General features: G+C 39.9%; 2 pseudogenes; one reads left to right on the top strand and one right to left on the bottom strand.

The window, feature by feature from the left end:
* Positions 1 to 3,465: 3,465 nt before the first annotated feature.
* Positions 3,466 to 7,109, bottom strand: LOC100954550 (annotated as a pseudogene).
* A 64-nt stretch (positions 7,110 to 7,173) lies between these two features.
* Positions 7,174 to 16,799, top strand: part of LOC100954238 — a 177,654-nt pseudogene continuing 168,028 nt past the window's right edge.

The raw sequence follows: 16,799 nt of genomic DNA, 5'->3' as shown, positions 1-16,799 counted from the left end.
GTGCCTGGTGCATAATAGGCACTATCTAAAATTTAGCAACTAATAATAGTTATGATTATTGCAAGAATTAATTTAGATAATGCCTATAAAACACTTAGCATAATGCCTGCACATAGTAAGTTCTCAATAGATAAATTACTATTATTATTATTATTCTTTTATTTCTTTGTTTTTAGAAAAGCATACTTTTTTAATTAAATCATAGCTGTGTACATTAATACTATCATGGGGTACAGTGTGTTGTTTCTATATACAGTTTGAAATACTTTCATCCAACTGGTTAACATAGTCTTCATGTCATTTTCTTAGTTATTGTGTTAAGACATTTATATTCTACATTTAGAAAGACTCACATGTACCCCCATAGGATAAATTATAGACGTGATCCCGCCAATTGCCCTCCCTCCACCCATCCTCCCCCCTTCTCTCTCCTCCCTCTCCCCTTTCTTGTGCTAAAATTGGGTTATAGCTTTCCTATGAAAGCTATAAATTAGTTTCATAATAGGGTTGAGTACATTGGATACTTTTTCTTCCATTTGTGAGATACCTTGTTAAGAAGAATATTCTCCAGCTCCATCCATGTAAATATGAAGGAGGTAAAGTCTCCATCTTTCCTTATGACTGCATAGTATTCCATGGTGTACATATACCATAATTTATTGATCCATTCATGAGTCGATGGGCACTTGGGCTTCTTCCATGAACCTAGCAATTATGAATTGGGCTGCAATGACCATTCTGGTACAAATATTTTTATTGTAGTGTGATTTTTGGTCTTCTGGATATATACCTAGTAGAGGAATTATAGGATCAAATGGCAGGTCTATTTTTAGTTCTCTAAGTGTTCTCCAGATGACTTTCCAAAAGGGACATATTAGTTTGCAATCTCATCAGCAGTGCAGAAGTGTTCCCTTTTCTCCACAACCACGCCAGCATCTCTGATTTTAGGATTTTGTGATATGGGTTAATCTTACTGGTGTTAGATGATATCTCAAAGAAGTTTTGATTTGCATTTCTCTGATGATTAAGGATGATGAACATTTCTTTTTCATATATCTGTAGGCCATGCGCCTGTCCTCTTCAGAGAAGTTTCTCTTCAAATCCCTTGCCCACCCTGAGATGGGATCACTTGCTCTCTTCTTGCTGATATGTTTGAGTTATCTGTGGATTCTGGTTATTAAACCTTTGTGGGAGACATAGCCAGCAAATATCTTCTCCCATTCTGAGGGCTATCTGCCTGCTTTACTTACTGTGTTTTTGGCTGTGCAGAAGCTTTTTAATTTGATGAGGTCCCAATAGTGTATTTTTGATGTTACTTCAATTCCCCAGGGTGGGGAGATCCTCCTCATAAAACGTTCTCCCAGGCTGATTTCTTTAAGAGTTTTTCCTACACTTTCTTCTAGTATTTTTATAGTTTCATGTCTTAAATTTAAATCTTTAATCCAGTGAGAGTCTATCTTAGTTAGTGGTGAAAGATGTGGATCCAGTTTCATTCTTCTTCAGGTCACCAGCCAGTTCGTCCAGCACCATTTGTTAAATAGGGAATTGTTTCCCCACTCAATGTTTTTAATTGGCTTGTCAAAGATCATATAGTGGTAAGTAGCTGGGTTCATCTCTTGGTTCTCTATTCTGTTCCATACATCTATCTCTCTGTTTTTGTGCCAATACCATGCTGTTTTGATCACTATGTATTTATAGTATAGTCTGATGTCTGGTCGCGTGATTCCTCTTGCTTTGTTTTTATTTCTGAGTAATGTCTTGGCTATTCGAGGTTTTTTCTGATTCCATGTTACTTTTTCGAGATCTTTAAAGTATGACAATGGAACTTTAATAGGTATTGCATTAAAATTATATATTGCTTTAGGTAGTATGGACATTTTAACAATATTAATTTTTCCCAGCCATGAGCATGGTATGTTTTTCCATTTCTTAACATTTTCAGCTATTTCTTTTTTTAGAGTTTCATAGTTCTCTTTATAGAGATCTTTCACGTCCTTTGTTAGGTAAACTCTCAAATATTTCATCTTTGGCACTACTGTAAATGAAATAGTGTTCTTGACTACTTTTTCAGCTTGACTATTGTTGGTATATACAAAGGCTACTGACTTGTGAGTTTGTTGATTTTGTAACCTGAGATGCTGCTGTATTCCTTGATCACTTCTATAAGTTTTTTAGTAGAATCTCTGCTGTTTTCCAGGTATACAATCATATTGTCTGCAAAGAGTGAAAGTTTGATCACTTCTGATCCTATATGGATACCCTTTATTGCCTTTTCTTTCCTAATTGTGATGCCTAAAACTTCCATTACAATGTTAAAGAGCAATGCAGACAATGGGCAACCTTGCCTGGTTCCTGATCTGAGAGGAGTTAAACAATTTCAGTTTAACTCCATTCAATACGATATTGGCTGTAGGTTTGCTGTAGATGGCCTCTATCAATTTGAGAACTGTCTCTTCTATACCAATTTTCTTAAGTGTTCTGATTATGAAGGGATGCTGGATATTATCAAAAGCTTTTTCTGCATCAATGGAGAGAATCATATGGTCTTTGTTTTTTAATTTGTTTATGTAGTGAATTATGTTTATAGATTTACGTATGTTGAACAAACCTTGAAATTCTGGGATAAAACCCACTTGGTCATGGTGTATAATTTGTTTTTTTGTTTGTTTTTTTTTTAAAGATGTCAAGTTCAATAGTCACACTCCAAATACAAAAAGCAGTTACAATTCAACTGAACACAGAAGCTGTGTGCAAAGTTATGGGGAACTGAGACATTGTATAAAAAGTTAGGTTAATGATTCTGTGGTTTTGTTTTGTGTGTGTTTTGTTTTGTTGAGGGTGTGGCTCTTCCTCAGTCACCTGAACTCAGCTTGATGAAAAATATCAATAGCCGACCCACAGTAAAAACAGACAAATTCTAAACATTAAAAAAAAGCATAATTACCAAAAAAATATGTCACTGCTTCCTCCCTCCGCATTTCTTTTTAAACTTTTTTTTTTTAAGTTTTTGATCTTTTTTTTTTTAATCCTGAAAAGTTGACAGTAAAACAGCTCCTGGAAGAATTTACAACCAACTGCATGAAGGTTTGGGAAGCCGAGGGGCTGGAGCAAGGTTGGGATGAGTGAATAAGAAAGAGGTCTCCCCTCAGTCCCCATAGCCTCACTGTATGACCAAGGAGGGAGTGGAGTTATTTAGTCAAAAGGAAGAAGGTAGGAAGAACAGAGAGTGGGAGGTTGGAGGGTTAAGGGGAGAGAAACAGAAAATAAAAGGTCCTTGTTTCCTGTCTGAGTCCAGAGAAAAAAATGCCTGGCCCTGTGTGGGGGAAAGAAGCCCCTCATAGCGGAGGCAGTGGGCTAGAGGGAGGCAGCCCTGGGATGACTCCATCCCCAGCACCACAGGACCCAGTGAGAGTAGAGGAAGGGCAGAGGCAGGCGCTGGTGGAGGACGCCAGCAAGGTCCTCTGGGAGCATCTGAGGCACACTGGTTACTGTGTGCTTGTGCCACCCTGTGTATTCCCGGAGTAGCTCCCATAGTTGTAGTTCCCATAGTATGGTGACCACTGGCCCTGGTTCTGATAGTACTGGTTCCACTGCTGGGCATACTGCTGATACTGGTTATATTTGGGCTGAGGGTAGGTCTGTGCAGTGGGGGGCGGTGGTGGGATATAAGGGGCTGGGTAGTAGCCACTGTAGCTCCCATAGTTGTAGGCAGGTGGTGGCAGAGGTGGTAGTGGTAGGGCTGTGTAGCCCTGGCTGTAACCTCCTTGGTTGTAGGGTGGCTGGCTGTAACTCGGCTGTGGAGGGCTGTAACTGCTGATGGTGCGTGTGCTGGTATTGGCACTTGAGCCAGGGATGTTGCCGTTCTTGTTGTAGCTGCTGGCCCCTGGGGGGTTCCGAGCAGGGCTGTAGCTGGGTGGTGGTAGAGGCTGCTGGGGTGGTGGCTGTGGTGGCAGTGTTTGCTGTGGTGGCGGCTCTTGCTGGGGAGTCCAGTTGTAGCTGCCTGGGTTATTGGAGTTGTTATTATCCCGGTTGCTGTTACCCCAATGGTTCTGGCTATAGCCACCACCTCCACTGCAGTTGAAACCTCCTCGGTAGTTGTCTCCTCCATCACTGCCTCCTCCTCGGTTCTGGAAGCCTCCTCAGTTGCTTCGGGGGGGGGGGGCTGGTTGTCATAGCGCTGAAAGCCACCACCATCCCCACAGCCTCGAAAGCCACCATACCATCTCAGTTGTCAAAGCGCTTCTCAGGGCGTGGCCCAGCCTTGCGGCCTTCCTCATTGTATTGCCTCACCAGCTTGTCTCCTTCTTCCCACTGCAGCTAAATGAAGAGAACCTCATCCAGGAAGTCCCCAACATCTGGCAAGGTGAAGTTGGCTTTCATTTCTAAGACGTGGTATATAATTTGTTTGATGTGTTGCTGTATTCTGTTTGTTAGGATCTTGTTGAATATTTTTGCATCAATATTCATTAATGATATTGGTCTGTACTTTTCTTTCTTTGTTGGGTCTTTTCCTGGTTTGGGAATCAAGGTGATGTTTGCTTCATAGAATGGGTTGGGTAGTATTCCATCTTTTTCTATATTTTGGAAAACGTTAAGTAGTATAGGTACTAGTTCCTCTTTAAAGGTTTAGTAGAATTCTGACATGAAGCCATCTGGTCCCAAGTTTTTCTTTTTAGGTAGATTTTGTATAGTTTATGCTATTTCAGAACTTGATATAGGCCTGTTCAACATTTCCACTTCCTTCTGGCTAAGTCTTGGAAGGTGGCGTGCTTCCAAGTACTGGTCGATTTCCTTCAGATTTTCGTATTTCTGAGAATAAAGTTTCTTATAATATTCATTAAGGATTTTTTTAATTTCTGAGGGGTCTGTTGTTATTTCATCTTTACCATTTCTGATTGATGAGATTAGTGATTTTACTCTTTTTTTTCCTTGGTTAGGTTGGCCAAAGGTTTCTCTATCGTATTGACTTTTTCACTTTTTCAAAAAACCCAACTTTTTGATTTATTGATATGTTGTATAATCCTTTTGTTTTCAATTTCATTTAGTTCTGCTCTAATTTTGATTATTTCTTTTCTTCTGCTGGGTTTTGAATTGAAGTGTTCTTCCTTTTCTAGTTGCTTGAGATGTCCCATTAAATTGTTAACTTCCATTCTTTCCATTTTCTTGAGGAAGGCTTGCAGTGCTATCAATTTCCCTCTTAGGACTGTCTTTGCAATATCCCAGAGGTTCTGGTAACTCATATCTTCATTGTCGTTTTGTTCCAAAAATTTGGTAATTTCCTTCTTGATCTTGTCTCTGACCCACCTATCATTTAGCATAAGGTTATTTAGCTTCTATGTTTTTGTATGAGTCTGCAGATTCCTGTTGTTACTGAGTTCAACTTTTATTCCATGATGGTCTGAGAAGATGCAAGGAATAATTTCTATTCTTTTAAATTTGTTGAGATTAGACTTGTGACCTAAAGTGTGGTTGATTTTGGAGTATGTTCTGTGGGCCGATGAGAAAAATGTATATTCAGTTTTGTTAGGATGAAATGTTCTGTAGATGTCCATTAAATCCAAATGCTGAATGATTAAGTTTAAATCTAAAATTTCTTTGCTAAGCTTCTTTTTGGAGGATCTATCCAACACTGCCAAAGGAGTATTAAAATCTCCAACTGCGATGGAGCTGGGAGAAATCAGGTTGCTCATGTCAATTAGAGTATCTCTTATAAATTGAGGTGCATTCTGGTTGGGTGCATAAATATTGATGATTGAAATCTCATCGTAGTGAGTATTACCCTTAATAAATATAAAGTATCCATCTTTAACCTTGCTTACTTTTGTTGGTTTAAATCCTATTGTATCTGCAAATAAAATTGCAACACCTGCTTTTTTCTGCTTTCCATTTGCCTGCAATATAGATGACCATCCCTTCACCCTGAGTCTATATTTTTCTTTTAAGGTAAGATGGGATTCTTGTCAGCCAGCCTGTGCCTCTTTAGAGGGCAGTTTAAGCCATTCACATTGATTGTGAATATTGATAAGCCTGGTATAATTTGGGGTATCGAGTTTTTCGAAAGTCCGGTGCACATCTTTAATCCTTTCGCCACTGTGGAAGTTGGAATTTGATCAAAATTTTCTGTGTGAGTTTACTTATGTGGTGGAGGATTGCACTGATCATTATGGAGGATAGGTCTGAGAATATCCTGGAGGGCTGGTTTAGTTATGGCCAATTTCTTCAACATGTGAATGTCATTAAAGTATTTAATTTCTCCATCATAAATGAAACTCAGTTTAGTTAGATACAGGATCCTGGGTTGAAAGTTATTTTGTTTTAGGTCGATGACCACCCTCTTCTAGCCTGAAAGGTTTCAGCAGAGAGATCTGCAGTCGTTCTAATATTCTTCCCCTTGTAAGTTATAGTTTTCTTAAATCTAGCTGCTTTCAGAATTTTCTCTTTTATATTAACTTTAGTGAAGTTAATTATGATGTGTCTGGGGGATGTCTTGTTCGGTTCAGTCGTGCTGGGGTTCTGAAACTGTCTGCTATCTGAATTTCAGGATCTCTTGGCATGTCTGGAAAATTCTCTTTCATAATTTCATGAAGAGCCTCTGTGCTTTGTGAAGCAACTTCGTCACCTCCAGGTATTCCTATAAGACGAACATTAATTTTCTTCTAATTATCCCAGAGCTCTCTGAGAGAGTGATCCATTTTTGTTCTCCATTTCTCTTCATCCTTGAGTGCTTGGGCACGTTCAGAAACTTTGTCTTAAATGTCAGCGATCCTTTCATCTGCCTGCGCCATTCTGTTACCAAGGAATTCTACCAATTTTTTCAGATCTTTGAGGGCTGCAAACTCTTGCCTCAGTGTTTCAAAATCTTTGGTCATTTTATCTGTGAAATCATTGAATTCTTGAGATAGTTTTTGAATAGTTTGAAATTCTAAATCCCTCCTTTCCTCCAATTTGTTAATTTTATTTGCTGTCCAGATTCTGAACTCAATTTTTGTCATCTCAGCCATCTGTTTGTGGATAGGATCTTCAATTTTATCTGCCCCATCCTCCCTTGGGGGAGTTGATCTACTCTGGTTGTTCAGGTTACCAGAATTTTTCCACTGATTCTGCCCCATGCTGAATTTGCACCATTTGAAGACCACTCCAAAACCGTTCTGACAGTGACTGCCACCGGAGAAGATGCTGGCTTCTTCTGGTTGTCCGGAGAGACAGAATGTGTCTGCCTGGAAAAGCCTCAGGAGTGTGAGCCTTATTGTTCCCGCTGCTGTGGCTGTTGCTCTTCACCTTGGGGTACCACCCCTCCAATGTGGTTCCCTCTCAACTGATCGTCCTTTTGCTGATCTCGGCCACTGGGTATTGAGTTCCAGAATGCGGCTGGATCAGTCCTCAGTGGGTGCTGCTGGTGTTTCCCGGTGGGCAGGAGAGCAACCAGCAGCCTTGTGGGGAACATGGGGCTGGGTCAGTCCTCCTAGCGTACTGCTGCTGTGACTTCCCTGGGAGGAGGGGAGCAAGCGGCAGCCCCACGAGGCAGCTCTCCAAATGCAGGGCTGGGACAGGGCCCTTGGTCCTACAGGGGTGGGGGAACGATGCTCTTGGGTCTCCTCTCACTGTCTCTGCAGGCAAGAGGGGAAGGGTGGACTAGAAATTCAAAATGGCAGTCAGAAAGTTAGTTCTATTTTTCTGCCTGGCGAGAGGGTGTTTGGAGTCCCAGCAGGGTTTCTCCAGGGGAGTAGACCCCACTGTCTGTAGCTCTCACACGTGGGGTGAAATAATAGGTCCTCAGTTTTTTGCTTGCCTGTAGAAAATTCAAAGGGGCAGACAGAGAGAAAACAAAGAAAAGCACAAATTTCTTGGGGGTGGGGACGGACACTTTTCCTTTGGGATGTATTATGTACCTATAGATTGCTTTCTTGGAGTTGCAGCTTGACTCAGCAGAGGTGTCCTGCAGATATCACTCTTCTCTCTCAGCTGGGCTCTTAGTCTTCAACTTTGTTGAGTGTTTTCTGGACTTTATCTTTCCCTCTGGAAGGGAGCTTCTGTTGGAGGCTGGTACTTGTCTGCCATCTTGCCCCCACCTCCCGAATTACTATTATTATTAATATAAATTACATCAATTACAATTATGTAAGCATCAGTAATTATGCTAATCATCAGCATTATGTAATTATGTAAGCATCAGTCTCAAGAACTAGCCTCACACAATCCATAGTAAACAAGCTTTCTTCTAGAAATCTGAGAAGGATTCATTCCTCTACAAATACCACCTCTTTTTTATGTAACTTTTTAAAACAAAATAATCAGAATGTCCTAGAAGTCACAGTGCTCCCATCATTGCAGACATGAAAACACAAGCTACCTAACTTCTCGGCAGGGATGCTATATAGGAGATTGACAGATAATAATAATAGCTAACAGTAATGTAGGTATTCTTAGTATCCCCATTTGATAGATAAGAAAACTGAAGCACAGAGATGGTGAGCCCTTTGCCCAAGATCACATAGCCAGTAAGTGGCAGAGGGTGCTTTCACACGCCTGACATTCTCCTATGACACAGCAGATTCAGTCCTAACTCTGTAACATACATTTTAGGCTCCCCTTTTCTTCTTGCCAGGATGGAGGGAAATGACAGTTACAGGTGCAGGATTAAAAAGAGGAAAAATATAAAAGGAGACAGTAGGGCCAGCGAACCCCTAAATATAAACTTCCCATTTTGGAAGAAGCAGCCTCACTACCTTGAGTGTAACCTCATGAGATCTGACATGCCTGGGAGCTCACTCTTAGGAGTTCTCAGGGGAATTCGTGGATTAGGGCTAGCCAGGAACGGCTGACTGAAGACTCAAGTGTCCATACAAAACTGTTATGCCTGTTCTAGGTCTGAAGGGAGCTAACTTGCATTTTGCTTACCACAATGGGCTCTTTTTCAGTCATCAGTTTGATCTCCTGCCAGAGCTGTGTTCAGGGAGGGAGGAGGGTAAGAGAAGAATTCCTGGCCTAGGAATGGATGATTCAGAGACAGAAGTGAGCAAGTGACATTTTCTCACTCAGGAAACGAAGTGGCTGGAACAGAGTTCAAGTCAGATAGTAGAAAGAACTGAAGGAAGTTCAATGAGGAGGAGGTGGCTCAAGAGGGCTTTGACATGTAAGTTTGGACTTTCCTTTTTTTAAATTTCAGATTAATATGAGGATACAAATGATTAGGTTGCATTATTTGTGTTTGTTAAGTAAAGTTCAAGTTGTAGTTAAGCCCTCCACAGGGGAAGCAGGGCTAATTATCCTTACATGGCAGGTTAGGTGAGAGTTTACCAAAGCCCCTACCTTCTCCCCTCTCCTCTTATGTGAATTTAATTGTATCTTTCTCTTCTGTGGGCAAATACTTGTGTATTTATTTATTTTTATTAAATCATAGCTGTGTACATTAATACTGCATTTTTGTGCCAGTACCATGCTGTTTTGATAGCTATAGATTTGCATGCAGTATAACCTGAAGTCTCATGGTGTGATTCCTCCAAATTTGTTTCTGATTCCATATGAAATAAAGTGATATTTTCTCAAGTTCTTCAAGGTATGATGTTGGTGCATTGATGGAGATCACATTAAATCTATAGATGGCTTTGGGTAGTGTGGACATTTTAATAATATTGATTCTTTCCAGTCATGAGTATGGTATGTTCTTTCATTTGTTAATTTCTTCTGCTATTTCTTTTCTCTGGGTTTTACAGTTCTCTTTATAGAAATCCTTCACATCCTTTGTTAGATATATTCCCAGGTATTTCATTTTCTTTGAAGTTAGTGTGAAAGGTATTATGTCTTTGATTTTATTCTCAGCTTGATTGTTATTGGTGTATATGAAGGCTACTGATTTGTGGACATTGATTTTGTATTCTGAGACATTACTATATTTTTTAATCATTTCTAAGAGCTTTGTAGTTGAGTCCCTGGGCTCTTCCAGGTATAAGATCATGTTATCTACAATGAGCAAAAGTTCAACCTTATCTGTCGCCATTTGAATACACTTGATCTCCTTCTCTTGCCTGAAAACATTGGCTAGGACTTCCAGCATTATGTTGAATAGAAGTGGTGAAAATGGGCTTCCTTGTCTAACTCTAGTTCTAAGTGGAAATGCTTTCAGTTTCAGTTTTTCAATATGATATTGGCTATGGGTTTGTTGTAGATGGCCTCTATCAGTTTAAGAAATGTCCCATCTATGCCTATTTGTAAGTGCTCTTGTCAGAAAGAGATGCTGAATTTTGTCAAATGTTTTTTCTGTGTTTATTGAAAGGATCACATGGTCTTTGTTTAGCTTCTATTTATGTGGTGAATTACATTTATGGATTTACATATGTTGAATCAAGCTTGAATCCCTGGGATAAAGGCCACCTGATCATGATGTATAATTTTTTACTCTGTAGTTGTGTTGTGTTTGCTAGGATATTACTGAATATTTTTGCATTGATATTCATTAATGATATTGGTCTATAGTTTTCCTTTTTTATTGGGTTCTTTCCTGGTTTTGGTATCAGGGAACTATCAGGGTGATAGTTCCTTTGTAAAACATGTTGGGGATGGTTCCTTCCTTCTCTATGTTTGGAATAGGTTTTGCAGTAAAGGTACAAGTTCCACTTTTAAGGTTTTGTAGAATTCTTGTGTAGTACACTAGAATCCTAGTCCATGTAGTACAAGAATTTTCTTTTTTGGAAGATTTTGTATTGTTGTTGCAAGTTAGGTGATTGATATTGGTCTGTTCAAAATTGCTAATTATTCCTGATTGATTTTAGGTAGGTGGTATGATTCCAGGTATCGGTCCATTTCCTCCGTGTTTTCAAATTTCTGGGCATAGATGATTTTTTTACTGTAATCATTGATAATCTTTTGTTTCTCCATGATATCTTTTATAATTTCGCCTTTTTCATTTCTGATTGAAGGTATTATAGATCTTTTCAGTTTCTCGTTAGTCTGGCCAAGGGTTTATTCATTTTATTAACCTTTTAAAATAACCAATTTTCTTTTGTTTTGCTTATCTTCCAAATGGTTCTTGTGTTCTCAATTTCATTTAATTCTGATGCAATTTAGTTATTTCTTTTCTTCTGCTGGGTTTGTGATTGGATTGCTCTTCCTTTTCTAGCTCCTTGAGATGGTTCATGAGGTTGTTTAATTGTGCTCCTTCTAAAATTTTTTTTGTATATGTGCATTTAATGCTATAAATTTTCCTCTTAGGACTGCCTTTACAGTTTCCCACAGGTTTTTATAATTTGTGGTTTCATTGTTGTTTTATTTGAGAAATCTAATGATTTACCTTCTTATTTGATTCTTGATCCAGCTGTTGTTCAGCATGAGGTTGTTCAGGTTCCATGCCTTTGCATGGGGATGAACATTTTTGTTGGAGTTGAGTTCTTCTTTTATTCTGTGGTGTTCTGAGAAGATACAAGGTATAATTTCTATTTCTTTAAATTTATTGAGATTTGATTTGTAATCTAAGGTATGATTAATTTTGGAAGATGATGCAGGAGCTAATGAGAAGAGCACATACTTGATGTTTTTTTGTTTTTTGTTTTCTTGAGACTGAGTCTTACTATGTTGCCCTCAGTAGAGTGCTGTGGCATCGCAGCTCACAGAAGCCTCAAACTCTTGGGCTTAAGCAATTCTCTTGCCTCAGCCTCTCAAGTAGCTGGGACTACAGGTGCCTGCCACAACCATCAGCTATTTTTTTTTTTTTTGGTCATAGTTGTTATTATTTACCAGACCTGGGTCAAGTTCAAACCTGCCAGCCCAGGTGTATGTGGCCGGTGCCCTAACCACTAGGGTATGGGTGCTGAGCCCATATACTTGATTTTATTGGGATGGAGTGTTCTGAGTACATTTGTTAAACCTATTTTTTCTAAAGTAGTGTTTATATCTGTTGCTTCTTTGTTTAGTTTCTGCTTGGAGGGAGGATTTGTCCAGTTCTGTCAGAAGGGTGTTGAAGTCATTAGTTCCTATGGTGTTGCAGAATATCATATTGTTCAGATCAGTTAGGGTTCATTTAAAATATCTGGGAGCATTTAAGTTGGGTGAATAGATATTTAGGATTAAAATATCTTCTTTTTGTATTGTTCCCTTTACCAGTACCTAGTGACCATCTTTGTCTTTTTTAATTTTTGTTTGTTTAAATCCAGTTGTATCTCCAAATAAGATTAGAACTCCTGCTTTCTTCTGATTTCTATTTGCCTGAAATACTGTTTTCCAAACCCTCACTCTGAGTGTAGTTTTGTCCTTAGAGGTTAGATGTGTTTCTAGAAGGTATCATATCATTAGCTTGTGCTTGTTTATCCATTGAGCCAGGCTGTGTCTCTTCAGTGAGGAATTGAAGCCACTCACATTTATTGAGAGAACTGGTAATAACGGTGGAGCTCTGTTTGTCTTATTTTGTAAAGGTCTATTGCTTTGTTTTATCCATTGAACCATTGTGGAAGCTAGGCTTTGTCCCGTAGTTTATGGGTATCTTTACTTAGTTGGTGGTCCTTTGTTTTGGCCAGTGTGAAGAACAGGTCTGTGTGCCCTCTGTAGAGCTGGTCTTGTGGAGAATTTCCTCAATGTTTACATGTTAGTAAAATTTTTTTTTATTTCTCCATTAAAAGTCAAACCATTTAGGGTGGTGCCTGTGGCTCAAAGGAGTAGGGCGCTGGCCCCATACACCGAAGGTGGCAGGTTCAAACCCAGTCCCAGCCACAAACTACAAAAAATAAAAATTAAAAAATGAAACCATTTAAAAGGATACAGAATCCTGGGCTGTTTAAGGATTGTGTAAATCCTAAATGTTTTGTTTAAGAAGGTTATAAGTAGATGGCCACCATCTTCTGGCTTGAAATGTTTCAAATGAAAAGTGAGGTGTCACTCTGATATTTTTCTCCCTGTAGATAAGAATTTGCTTATGCCCAGCTGCTTGAAGAATTTTCTCTCTTTTTGACTTTAGCCAAGTTAATTACACTGTGTCTAGGAGATGCTTTGTTTGAATTGAGTTGTGCTGGAGTTCTGAAACTATCTACTATCTTTACTCTGAGTCTCTTGCAATGCTTGTGAAATTCTCCATCATGATGTCTTGAAGTACTGTTCCGCAATTTTAGGACTCTCTTCTCCTTTAGGAATACCTCTGATTCAAATATTCACGCATTTGCTTTTGTCCCATTTCTCTCAGAGAATTTTCTGCTTTTATTCGCTTTTCTGCCTCTTTGAATGATTGGGTTCTTTCAAAAGTCTTGTCTTTGATTTCTGAGATTCTTTTTTCTCCATGTTTACTCCATTGCTGAGCCTCTGTACTGTGTTTTGAACCTCCTGGAATGCCTCTTTCAATTTCTTAAGTTCTCCTATATCCTTTCTAATTATGCCTAGATCTTTGGTGACTTGTCCTTAGTTTCACTAATTTCTTGAGACAGTTTTGGGGCTTCTTTTGGATTTCTTTTTCTATCTTCTCCTCAATTTCATTCATCTTATTTGCTATCCTTTTGGCAGAATTATATTTCTATCATTTCAATAATTTCTCTGTGACTAGTATTTTCAGCTACAAATTTAAAAAGCAGTGGTTTTTATCACAGTCTTTGCTGAAACAAATTCAAAATCTTGCAGCTTTCAGCTGCAGTTAGAGGAGGCAGATTTGCAGCTTGCAGTCTGCTCCTAGGCTTTCTCAGAGTAGGATCACCCTCTCCAAGATCTCATGAATGGAGCTGTGGGCTCAACCTCCCAGCAGGGCCCACTGGGTACAGATGCCCGACAGGGCCACTCCAAAGGCCAAGGAACATCCCTTTTTCCCAGCAAGAGGGAGACTCAGGAGGGACCCTACTTCACCAAAGTTAGTGTAGTTGAGTCACAATTTCCTCCCATAGTGGATGGCAGGGCACACTCAGATCAGTAGGCCACAAAATGCAGAGGTTTCTGGCAGCGGCTGTGGCTCAAAGGAGTAAGGCACTGGCCCCATATGCTGGAGGTGGCGGGTTCACCCACCCCTGGCCAAAAACTGCAAAAAAAAAAAAAAAAAAAAAAAGCAGGGATTTCTCAGAGATCCTGCCAGACACATTGGTGGAGTTGGAGGCAGAGCCTGTCTCTCTTTCCTGGAGTGGCTCAGTATCTCACCAGTTACCAGTGAGAGAGCAAATGGCCTCTTAACCCTTACTTTCTCAGTTGCTATGGAGGGTCTGGGTAAGGACCAAAGCTCCTTGGCCTGTCTTGTGCCTGTGGCTGGGGAGGCCCCTCAAGGCTATCTGGTCTGGCTAGCACTCCAACAGGCCTGCATATTGTGCAGCAGACCTCTGGAGGGGGCAATATGTTGGATAACCAAAGAAAGAGTGGGGATGCTCAGTGTCCACAAGGTGGCTGGAGCCAAAATTGTTCACTATTCTGCCAGGCAGGATGGGGACCCAGAGGAGGATGTTCCTAGGTACAGGAAAACTGGGACTTAATGTCCTTCATGGCGCTCTCACATGGGGTGAGAGATCCTATGTTTCTCTGCTTTCAGAGAGCCTCTGGGTGTGGGAGGGGTCCCCTTACACTTCTATTTGGCTCAAGGCTCCTCCAGCCTGGTACACTCTGTAACTGTCCTCTATTCTCATCCTTCCTCTTTCTCGTCTTCATTCTCATAGTTTGTCTCAGTGGGGCTGCTGAGCACCTTGACTTCTCCTTGTGATCTACCCCTCACTTTCACCTACTCCAAGTTCACTTCAGTTCAATTTTCTACCTTCTGGACAGGAGCTTCTGACAAAAGCTTCCTCTATTTGACCATCTTTCCCCTCTCCAGAAGAAGTTTGGACTTCCTATGAGAGGTGATTGAGTATCTGAGTGAGTAGGAAAATGACATCCACATACCCCAACAAGATTCTGGCTGACCTATGCACATTGCATTGGAGGGAGGTGAGACAGAAGTTAAAGGAGACATGGAGATAGGGAGCTCTCTGAGAGGCTGTGCAATAGCCCAGCCTGAAGGCATCTGAGTGGTAGGCAGAAAAATGCCACATGAAAAGAATTGGAAAGAAGAGGTAAGAAAAGAAGCGGCTGACCCCAAGGAAGCCTGCTGTTTTATTTAATCACATCTTTACTCAGGACAAATCTTTGCCATTTAACTTTCTTTGTCTCACCCTCTGCCTTCTAGACTTAATCCATTGTCCATGAAGCTTTCCCTGGTCTCCTAGATTGGATAAAAACCACTTTTCCATGTATCTGTTTTCTCTACTTGATTTATAATTGAGGATAATATCTATGTTCTTGAGAATAATTTCTTCCTCTCTTTGTCTCTCTCTTTTCCCTCCCTCCCTCCCTCCCTTCCTTCCTTCCTTTTCTCTTCTTCTTCTTCACCTTCTTCTTCCTCTTCTCTCTCTCTCCTTTCTTTCTTTTACCAAATATTTTTTTGATACTTATGACAGTCCAAACAAATCAAGGAAGAACTTGGGACAGATATGTCCCTGATTTTAGCTGCACTGATCTTCAAAATAGATTGAATATCTTCACTTATGTGAAGCTTTCTTAGTGACTACCAGAGAAAATGAAATCTGATGTCACTATCATAGAGGGTGTGGTATAATAAAAAAATATATTTGGACTTGGAACATCCTGGGTGATAAGATTATCTTTGTTATACTAATGAGGTGACTCATAGGAGGTGAAACTAGATAGCTTCAGGATGGTGGTTGGTTGCCAAAAAAAAAAAAAAAAAAAACAAAACCACCCAGCTTTGTGATTAGAGGATTGGAACTGAAAGGAAGAAATTTTTAGGAAGACTAGATATCAAGTGCAATAATGTGGGAAATGATTTAATCAACCATGTCTATGCAATGAGACCCCATATAAAAATCTTGGAATTGTGAGACTCAGGGACATTTGACATTGGTTAACACATCAATGTGCTGGGCTAATGACATGCATGGATTGCACTAGGAAAGGGCATGGAAGGTTAGGACCCATGTATCTCTTCATTTGGCCATTGATTTGTATCATTTATAATAAAATGGTACTCACAAATACAGTGCTTTCAACTGAATTATTGAACCTGAAGGGACATCATGGGAATCCCTGAATTTGCAGCTGGCTAGGCAGAAGTATGAGTAACTTGGAGACATTGACATTTGTGGCTGGTATCTGAAATTGGCACTGAGTCCTTAACTTGTGAGGATTTACATGAACTTTAGGTAGTTAGTGTCAGAATTAAAGGACTTTTCCCTTGACTTGTGGAGTCTGCATTAATTATATGTGGTTAAACATGTGAGTCACTGAGTTACCTCATAAGAGTGTAGAGGTAAAGGGTTCAGAATGGGTGGTGATAGGGCAAGTAGTGAAGAGAAATGTCTACAGTTCTGGTGTATTGGTCCTCTTTCAAATCCAGCTTCAGTTGAACCTATGGTCATCATAATAATGGCCTCCCAAAGATGTTTTTTATCCTAATCCCCAAAACTTGCGAATATACTAATTTATATTATCCTGGAGTATCTGAGTGGCTCCAATGTAATTCCAAGGGTCCTTAAATGTGGAAGAAGGAGACAGAAATGTCCAAGTCAGAATGACGTGATATGAGAATGACTTGACTGCCCATGGCTGCCTTTGAAAATGAGATAAAGGAGGCCATGAGTCAAAGAATGCAGGTGACCTCTAAAAACTAGAAAAGGAACACAACTCTGGCAACACCTTGATTTTAGCCCAGTGAGCACAGTTTCAGTCTGCCGATCTTCAAAATAGTATTGTTTTAAGCAATAAAGTTTGTGTACAGTCATGCACATAGTGAGTTCAACTCTATTCTTGAAGCACTTAATTGCTTTATTCCTAGCTAAATTGTGAACTCTAACGGGGAC

Source organism: Otolemur garnettii, unplaced genomic scaffold (assembly GCF_000181295.1).
Source record: "Otolemur garnettii isolate 467f Iridium unplaced genomic scaffold, OtoGar3 scaffold00155, whole genome shotgun sequence".
Lineage (NCBI taxonomy): Eukaryota > Metazoa > Chordata > Mammalia > Primates > Galagidae > Otolemur > Otolemur garnettii.
Note: the sequence above shows the minus strand (reverse complement) of the source record. Positions and strands in the feature narration are given on the sequence as shown.